Source organism: Pseudorca crassidens, chromosome 4 (genome assembly GCF_039906515.1).
Source record: "Pseudorca crassidens isolate mPseCra1 chromosome 4, mPseCra1.hap1, whole genome shotgun sequence".
NCBI lineage: Eukaryota > Metazoa > Chordata > Mammalia > Artiodactyla > Delphinidae > Pseudorca > Pseudorca crassidens.
This window is the reverse complement of record NC_090299.1, coordinates 114,753,304-114,762,932: the sequence shown is the minus strand read 5'-3', so window position 1 is coordinate 114,762,932 and position 9,629 is coordinate 114,753,304. Positions and strand designations below refer to the sequence as shown.

The 9,629-nt window shown below is 37.7% G+C and overlaps 1 protein-coding gene across 1 annotated transcript in view; it reads left to right on the top strand.

The window, feature by feature from the left end:
* Window positions 1-8,585: 8,585 nt before the first annotated feature.
* The window catches only part of PLAC8 (placenta associated 8), a 36,288-nt gene continuing 35,244 nt past the window's right edge, over window positions 8,586-9,629 (top strand). Inside the window, exon 1 of the mRNA XM_067734731.1 lies at window positions 8,586-8,749. The gene's annotated coding sequence lies outside the window, so the exon portion shown is untranslated. The remainder of the gene's footprint in view (window positions 8,750-9,629) is intronic.

Here is a 9,629-nt window from a genome sequence, read left to right as displayed (position 1 = left end):
GAGTCCTTCCTCATAGGGCTGTCATGAGGACAAGTTAATAACTGCAGAGTGATTAGAAAAGTGCCCAGCAACTAGTAAGGGTGTATCAAATGGATAAAGAAAAATGAAGTTTGGCTCTGCCTTTAAAAATAGTCACAGAACCACAACGCCATGAGACTAGATATCAATTACAGGAAAAGATCTGTAAAAAATACAAACACATGGAGGCTAAACAATACACTACTTAATAATGAAGTGATCACTGAAGAAATCAAAGAGGAAATCAAAAAATACCTAGAAACAAATGACAATGGAGACACAACGACCCAAAACTTGTGGGATGCAGCAAAAGCAGTTCTAAGGGGAAGTTTATAGCAATACAAGCCCACCTTAAGAAGCATAGAATAAACAACCTAACCTTGCACCTCAAGCAATCAGAGAAAGAAGAACAAAAAAACCCCAAAGCTAGCAGAAGGAAAGAAATCATAAAAATCAGATCAGAAATAAATGAAAAAGAAATGAAGGAAACAATAGCAAAGATCAATAAAACTAAAAGCTGGTTCTTTGAGAAGATAAACAAAATAGATAAACCATTAGCCAGACTCATCAAGAAAAAAAGGGAGAAGACTCAAATCAATAGAATTAGAAATGAAAAAGGAGAGGTAACAACTGACACTGCAGAAATAAAAGAGATCATGAGAGATTACTACAAGCAACTCTATGCCAATAAAATGGACAACCTGGAAGAAATGGACAAATTCTTAGAAATGCACAACCTGCCAAGACTGAATCAGGAAGAAATAGAAAATATGAACAGACCAATCACAAGCACTGAAATTGAAACTGTGATTAAAAATCTTCCAACAAACAAAAGCCCAGGACCAGATGGCTTCACAGGCAAATTCTATCAAACATTTAGAGAAGAGCTAACACCTATCCTTCTCAAACTCTTCCAAAATATAGCAGAGGGAGGAACACTCCCAAACTCCTTCTACGAGGCCACCATCACCTTGATACCAAAACCAGACAAGGATGTCACAAAGAAAGAAAACTACAGGCCAATATCACTGATGAACATAGATGCAAAAATCCTCAATAAAATACTAGCAAGCAGAATCCAACAGCACATTAAACGGATCATACACCATGATCAAGTGGGGTTTATTCCAGGAATGCAAGGATTCTTCAATATATGCAAATGAATCAACGTGATACACCATATTAACAAATTGAAGGAGAAAAACCATATGATCATCTCAATAGATGCAGAGAAAGCTTTTGACAAAATTCAACACCCATTTATGATAAAAACCCTGCAGAAAGTAGGCATAGAGGGAACTTTCCTCAACATAATAAAGGCCATATATGACAAGCCCACAGCAAACATCATCCTCAATGGTGAAAAACTGAAAGCATTTCCATTAAGATCAGGAACAAGACAAGGTTGCCCACTCTCACCACTCTTATTCAACATAGTTTTGGAAGTTTTAGCCACAGCAATCAGAGAAGAAAAGGAAATAAAAGGAATCCAAATTGGAAAAGAAGAAGTAAAGCTGTCACTGTTTGCAGATGACATGATACTATACATAGAGAATTCTAAAGATGCTACCAGAAAACTACTAGAGCTAATCAATTAATTTGGTAAAGTGGCAGGATACAAAATTAATGCACAGAAATCTCTGGCATTCCTATATACTAATGATGAAAAATATGAAAGTGAAATCAAGAAAACACTCCCATTTACCACTGCAACAAAAAGAATAAAATATCTAGGAATAAACCTACCTAAGGAGACAAAAGACCTGTATGCAGAAAATTATAAGACACTGATGAAAGAAATTAAAGATGATACAAATAGATGGAGAGATATACCATGTTCTTGGATTGGAAGAATCAACATTGTGAAAATGACTCTACTACCCAAAGCAATCTATAGATTCAATGCAATCCCTATCAAACTACCACTGGCATTTTTCACAGAACTAGAACAAAAAATTTCACAATTTGTATGGAAACACAAAAGACCCCGAATAGCCAAAGCGATCTTGAGAACAAAAAAAGGAACTGGAGGAATCAGGCTCCCTGACTTCAGACTATACTACAAAGCTACAGTAATCAAGACGGTATGGTACTGGTACAAAAACAGAAAGATAGATCAATGGAACAGGATAGAAAGCCCAGAGATAAACCCACACACATATGGTCACCTTATCTTTGATAAAGGTGGCAGAAATGTACAGTGGAGAAAGGACAGCCTCTTCAAGAAGTGGTGCTGGGAAAACTGGACAAGTACATGTAAAAGTATGAGATTAGATCACTCCCTAACACCATACACAAAAATAAGCTCAAAATGGATTAAAGACCTAAATATAAGGCCAGAAACTATCAAACTCTTAGAGGAAAACATAGGCAGAACACTCTATGACATAAATCACAGCAAGATCCTTTCTGACCCACCCCCTAGAGTAATGGAAATAAAAACAAGAACAAACAAATGGGACCTAACGAAACTTCAAAGCTTTTGCACAGCAAAGGAAACCATAAACAAGACCAAAAGACAACCCTCAGAATGGGAGAAAATATTTGCAAATGAAGCAACCGACAAACGATTAATCTCCAAAATTTACAAGCAGCTCATGCAGCTCAATAACAAAAAAACAAACAACCCAATCCAAAAATGGGCAGAAGACCTAAATAGACATTTCTCCAAAGAAGATATACAGACTGCCAACAAACACATGAAAGAATGCTCAACATCACTAATCATTAGAGAAATGCAAATCAAAACTACAATGAGATACCATCTCACACCAGTCAGAATGGCCATCATCAAAAAATCTAGAAACAATAAATGCTGGAGAGGGTGTGGAGAAAAGGGAACACTCTTGCACTGCTGGTGGGAATGTGAATTGGTTCAGCCACTATGGAGAACAGTATGGAGGTTCCTTAAAAAGCTACAAATAGAACTACCATATGACCCAGCAATCCCACTACTGGGCATATACCCTGAGAAAACCAAAATTCAAAAAGAGTTATGTACCAAAATGTTCATTGCAGCTCTATTTACAATAGCCCGGAGATGGAAACAACCTAAGTGCCCATCATCGGATGAATGGATAAAGAAGATGTGGCACGTATATACAATGGAATATTACTCAGCCATAAAAAGAAACGAAATTGAGCTATTTGTAATGAGGTGGATAGACCTAGAGTCTGTCATACAGAGTGAAGTAAGTCAGAAAGAAAAAGACAAATACCGTATGCTAACACATATATATGGAATTTAAGAAAAAAAAATGTCATGAAGAACCTAGGGATAAGGCAGGAATAAAGACGCAGACCTCCTAGAGAACGGACTTGAGGTTATGGGGAGGGGGAAGGGTGAGCTGTGACAGGGCGAGAGAGAGTCATGGACATATACACACTAACAAATGTAGTAAGGTAGATAGCTAGTGGGAAGCAGCCGCATGGCACAGGGATATTGGCTCGGTGCTTTGTGACAGCCTGGAGGGGTGGGATAGGGAGGGTGGGAGGGAGGGAGACGCAAGAGGGAAGAGATATGGGAACATATGTATATGTATAACTGATTCACTTTGTTATAAAGCAGAAACTAACACACCATTGTAAAGCAATTATACCCCAATAAAGATGTTAAAAAAAAAAATAGTCACAGAGCCACAATAATATTCATATTGATTTTTTAAACAACTAATTAGATTCAACGATTGGGCAATGTACACGTTTCTTAATTATGGGTACAGAACAGGATGTGAGTTTTATCAATTTCAAAAACACAAAAGTAAAAACAGAGAGGTCATCTGAGTGCAGTGGGATGCCAGTGAAACCAGAGACACACAACTCAGTTCCTGGGTTCCTACTGAGTCATCACACAGGGACCAAAGGACACACTGGGTCAATTGTGCCCTCCTCTTCAGCATGCTTCTCCCAAGTGCCAGGCAAGCCTGTGATAAAAGAAATTTTCACATATTGAGATATACGGAAGTCATTCTGGCTTATGCATGAGTTAACTTGAATTTTATGCTAACTAAAATAGCCTGTTTATGGCCTATCAAACATACATTGTACATCTGCTTTAATTAGTATAGAAAAGGGCACACTGACCAGTAGTAAAGAATGTCCAAGTGAAAAATAAAGATTAAATGCCTCTCTTCCTGGAACACTAACCGTGGTACTCCTTTGATGATAAGACTCCCTTTCCAGGGGCCAAGGCCATGCTGACTTGTGCTGATCTATGTGTTTTGTTTTGTTGTTTTTATATGTGCTGATCTATGTGTGTTTTTTTTGTTTGCTTGTTTTTGAAACCTTGAAGATATGTATCCCTAACTTGTTTAATGTTCTTTGTTCTGACAAGATATAAAACTGTGCTGGAAACCATGCTTCTCCGGAGCAGCTTCTCAGAGTAATCCGGGAAGCTGGCTTCCAGGTTAATCCTTAGTTTGGCTCAAATAAAACTCTTTTGTTATCAGAGATTATTTATTAATTATTTTCATTAACACTGTGCTACCACAGGTTGAATCTTTGCAGTTTCCACTCCAGCCTGTCAAGATGAGTCCCATCATTTTATATGATTTTGTCTATCCTGAGGCACACACCCACTCCCTATTTCAGACAAGGACAGTCTGCAATAAAGAAGAACAAAGATGAGACAGAAAGAGATAGCAACCCTATTCAAGTCCCTGGTTCCAGTCATTTTGAAGAGCTCTTTATATCCCTGCCCTCAGGCTCTTGCTTTCTTATTTTTATGTTTCGTTTGGGAAAAAGGGGCAGGTAAGTGGGTTCTGTTACTTGTAGCCTATACACAGCCTCTCCCTAATGGAAGTTACTACATTTCATGAAGAAAGCTGGGCCTGTCTACAAGTCTGTAGCCACTGAGTATGCAGACAGGGTCACTCCAAGAAATGGAGAATCTTCCATCTAGCTGCAGGAGGACAGGAATTTAATCTGCAGTTAGGATTCCCACAATAATATATAGGGAAACAAATGTCACAACTTCTTCCATAGCACCTCCTCATTATCATAAAACTGTGTTCTCAGTTGCAACCTTCTGGAAAGGTATTTCCACCAGATATAAACTGACGAGTTGCTGGCATGAGCTGGGGCTGAATGCGCATCTAAGCACAGAAATAGATTTCCATATATACTGGTTTTGTAATATTGATCTTCTCCTTTACCAAGCGTGTTGTAAATCATCTGGTCTTTATTGGTTCATTATCCTTCCCCAGGAGACAATGTTTGGTTAGAGAAATAACTACGTGAGCTGGACCCCTTCTCTGTGCTGCACTTACTGCATGAGCCAGCTCCTCCCCATTTAGAGGTAACAGACTCTTAGTCTTCTCTCCACAGGAAGGTTAAAGACTTGTATACTTTAACTAAAAAACAAGAGCTCATAAACCAAAATGATCTTTGGCATCCGTCCTGTTTCGTACAGGATATGACTTCTTCTGCAGAGCTGCCAAGATTTCTAACAACTTTTATAACAATGGGCCCAGAGGACAAGCAAAGGAAATCAAGATTCATTTACACGTGACCTGATAAAAGCCTGAGACATAGAAATGTTTTGCCCTCATGTGCATCTGGAAATGCTCAATTTTCTATGAAAATTTTTATATCATGGCCAGTTTTCTGGCTAGAAGATTATTAATTATAATTTCACAAGAAACTGGCCCTCTATTCGATATGATAGCTCCAGTTATTCCAGATGCTGATTAGAGAATAGCATTGAACACAGAGTTTAGCTCCAGCTGTTTCCTTTTTAAGAATAAAAAGGATTTCTAACTCACGGCTTTTTAAAATTTGACATATGATTCACATACCATAAAATTCACCCTTTTAAAGCACAATTCAGTGGGTTTTGGTATATTCACAAAGGTGTGCAAAGCTGGGGCTGTGGGTTGGGTCTCAGTTCCTCTCCACATAAGTACAAAATAGATAAAGGAAGATAAACCAGAAACTAAAAAGACAGGGGATGGATAGGAAAGGGGGGTGAGGGGATGGTAACAGGACAGCAGAGATGAAGAGGGAGTGACCTTTTTCTGAATAGATCTTACATTACCACACCAAAGGGGACAGGAAAGAAAAGAAGTAACCTAAGTAACTTTGGAAAACAGTGTTTTGACTTGATCCTGTAAAGCTAAAAAAGCAAAAAGAACTGTACACAACACTGTAATCTAGTTGGTAAATTGGTTTCTTACAGAGGTGTCGGTTAGCAATTCTGAAAGCACCATGTGTACATAAAAGGGTTGGATTGAACAAATAAGTAAATATATTGTAGATAATGAAAGCTAAGTTTTTTACTGTCTGAAAAAGAACTTAAAATAAGGCAAGGAGGAAAGCTAGAATTAAACCTCATGGAATTGGATTAGAATTAGAGGTATCAGTGTGAAGTCACAGTTTTGATTGATAGTGATGGGCATATGTATGCATATCCATATATGTACATGTACACACATTCATTCATGTGTATGAGTAAATATACATATATCCCCTCTCTTTACTGAAGGAGCCTAAAAGCAATGAGAACCCAACAGCAATGAGCCCGCCTAGCACCCAGATCTTTTCTAAATGCTGTTCTCCAATGAAAAGACCCAGGGCTCCTTGGAGAAGAGGTTAATTCCACATAGGTACTCTTCAAACATGTCAAAGTCATGAAAAGCAAGAAAAACCTGGGGCACTTCTCCAGATAGGAGGAGACTAAAGAGAGAGATGACAACTAAATGCAGGGTGGAATCCTGGATTGGATCCTTGAACAGAGAATGGAAAAACTATTAAGATTCAAATAGTTTTGTCTGTGGTTGAGTTAATGCTCTTGTACCAATGTTAATTTTCAATTTTTGATCATCTTACTATATGAGATGTTAATTTTAAAGGAAGCTAGGTGAAGGGCATATGAGAACTCTTCTATTTTTGCAACTTTTCTGTTAAGTCAAAAATTGTTTCAAAATTTTAAAAAAGGTTTACTTCACATAGAATTCACTGTCGTTGAGTGTTCTTCTCCCACTGCCCCCAGTGTAGCTCAAAGGGGTAGACTATGTAGTTAAGCTCTTTTATCCCTTACTCTGGGTAGCATAGCAGGCTAAACACAGACTTGACATGATTTGACCCTTTCTTTCCTGTATTCTTTCAGGCCTGGGACCAGGGTGAGGTAAACAAAATGCCTATGAGCACAGAATTTAAGAAGACACTCACTCTTAGTGAAATTGCTGGGCCAAAGGATAAATCTATTTTTTGATTCTGCTATGTATGTATAGCCAATACTGACTGCCAAAAAGAGAGTACCATTTTATAATGCCACCAAAAATCAATGAGTCTATCATCCATTTTGCAAAACCTTGTCAATACTGGATGTCACCTGGGTGGGAGGTGTGCGGGGGGATCATTGTTTCAGATTATAGTTGGTATCTCAACAGTCTTTCAGTGATATCAGCTAACATACATTGAACATTAAAATGGACTAAGCCTGACTTCCCTGGCGGTCCAGTGGCTAAGGCTCCACGCTTCCACTGCAGGGGGCTCGGGTTCGATCTCTGGTCAGGGAATAAGATCCCACATGCAGTGCGGCGTGACTAAAAAAAAATTTTTTTTAATTTAAAAATAATAATAAAATAAAACAGACTAAGCCTTATCAATGACACCCAATGACTTTGGTAGGTAAACCTTATTTTTCTAATTTTAGAGGTAAGGAAACCGAAGTTTAGACTTTTTAGTTGACTTTCCAAGTCCACACAGATAAGAGGTTGAACAACGAGGATTTTATCCCCTGTCAGCTCAGCTACAAACTATGGCACTTTTTACTACATCACGCCCAATCTCTTTATACCGTTTCTTTTACATTTGAATTTCTTCCTTTTGAAATACCTGTTCAAAACATTTTGATTTCTGATTCCGTAATTTGAGCCTTTCAGGCATGAAAGTGGCCAGCCTTCTCACTCCCTCTGAGGTTGTGAGGAACAGCGGATGTTTCCCACTAGAGCGAGGCTAGCGTCAGACTATAGAGTGAGAACATGAGGCAGGATGTGGTGCAGACCTCAACAGACACAGATTACAGTCCTTTTTCAGCCAGTTCCTAGCTGCCAACTTCTAGCCACTTAGCATTGCTGTGACTCAGTTTCCTTGCCAGTTAAATGGGGATGATAATACCCCACAGACTTGTGAGGAGAATTCAATAAATTAATACATGAAAAGCATTTAGTACAGTGCCTAACACTTAGTAGGCATTTACTTAACCAATGTCAGGGAGAACAAAGTAGTCCAAAGAGGCAGAAGAAAAAAAGAAAAGTGTCTGATTAGGTATGGAATTCCAGATAGCCTGTTTTCTCCTTAACCCTACCTACAAGCTCCCCAATTTAAAAATGGCAATAAATACACACTAAATCTTATTTATTGTATTAAAGGGAAAAAGTAAAATTTAAAAATTGGTAAGCTCTGCCAGACATGTAAAACCAGTCAAATTATATAATGAATCAAATCTTCCCCCCGCCCAAAAAAAAAGATACATGAGTGTACTTAACACAATGTAGGAGAAGGAACACAATTCTGCAGGCAAGAAATGCTTTCACTTTCAAAGTAACAGAAACATACCTTGAACACTCCTCTGCCCAGACTGCACTGGCCAATGAAAAATCACTGATTATGTACTTTGTACTGCATACTGCGATGGAAACATACTTCTCTCTTTTCTGTATCTTTCACTTCTAGTGAGATTCTCTCTCAAGCCACAAGATACAGCCTGCCCAGAACCTATTTCTTAACTGTAAGTACTTTGAAATGAAGCACTTCTTTAAAAGCTTATCTAGCCCTGGGGGGAAAAAAAAAGTTTTCTTTAATAGTATTTGATTTTCTTGTTATTATTTCTAACATGCAATATTTCGAGGTCCAGCCGAAAGACCAATGTTCTCTTATCTAATTGCTTTAAATTTAGTTAAGTTAGTCAAATTCAACATGTACCAGGCATGTGTGAGATGCCATGCTTTTCATAAGGTAGTCTTGAATCCTCATCAACTATTGCTTTCAGCAGGATACATATATTAGGCATTGTGTTTATAACTTTATCATTAATTTCACTCTTTATTTCATACATAGGCATGTTTACTCGTGCTAGTCTAATTTCTTTTGAAACTATTTTGCTTGATTTTTTTTCCATTAGAAAAAGAAGACGGAATTTTATAGATTTAGCTAATGAATCATGAGAATCCTTGAATTTTTGGTATGACAGTAAGAAAAACACACTAGAAGCCTTCAAACTTAAATTCTGGTGCTTTATTTATATGTATAAAGAAAGAGACCCTTCTCATCTCACATTTGTTAACTTCTGAGATGAGAAATTAGGAAATAGAAATGTTTCAATCAAAGCAAAAAAAATTAAAATTTAACATTGATAAACACTAGAAAGAAAAGGAAAATCTAAGTGATATATTGATTAATATTAACGTAATTAATGTAGTAGATTAATACTAATTAATATTAATAAGATAGGGGCTGTCCTTCTCAAGAGTGAGGTTTTCCAGGGCAGGGAGACAGGTATAAGATTAGTTGTAACTAAAACTAATGGATGAAATTAGGGTGTTTAAAATGTGGGCCAAATCCTGCAAGGTTTCTGGGCATTGAGGTCATTCCATGAAAGGGGTCTTCTA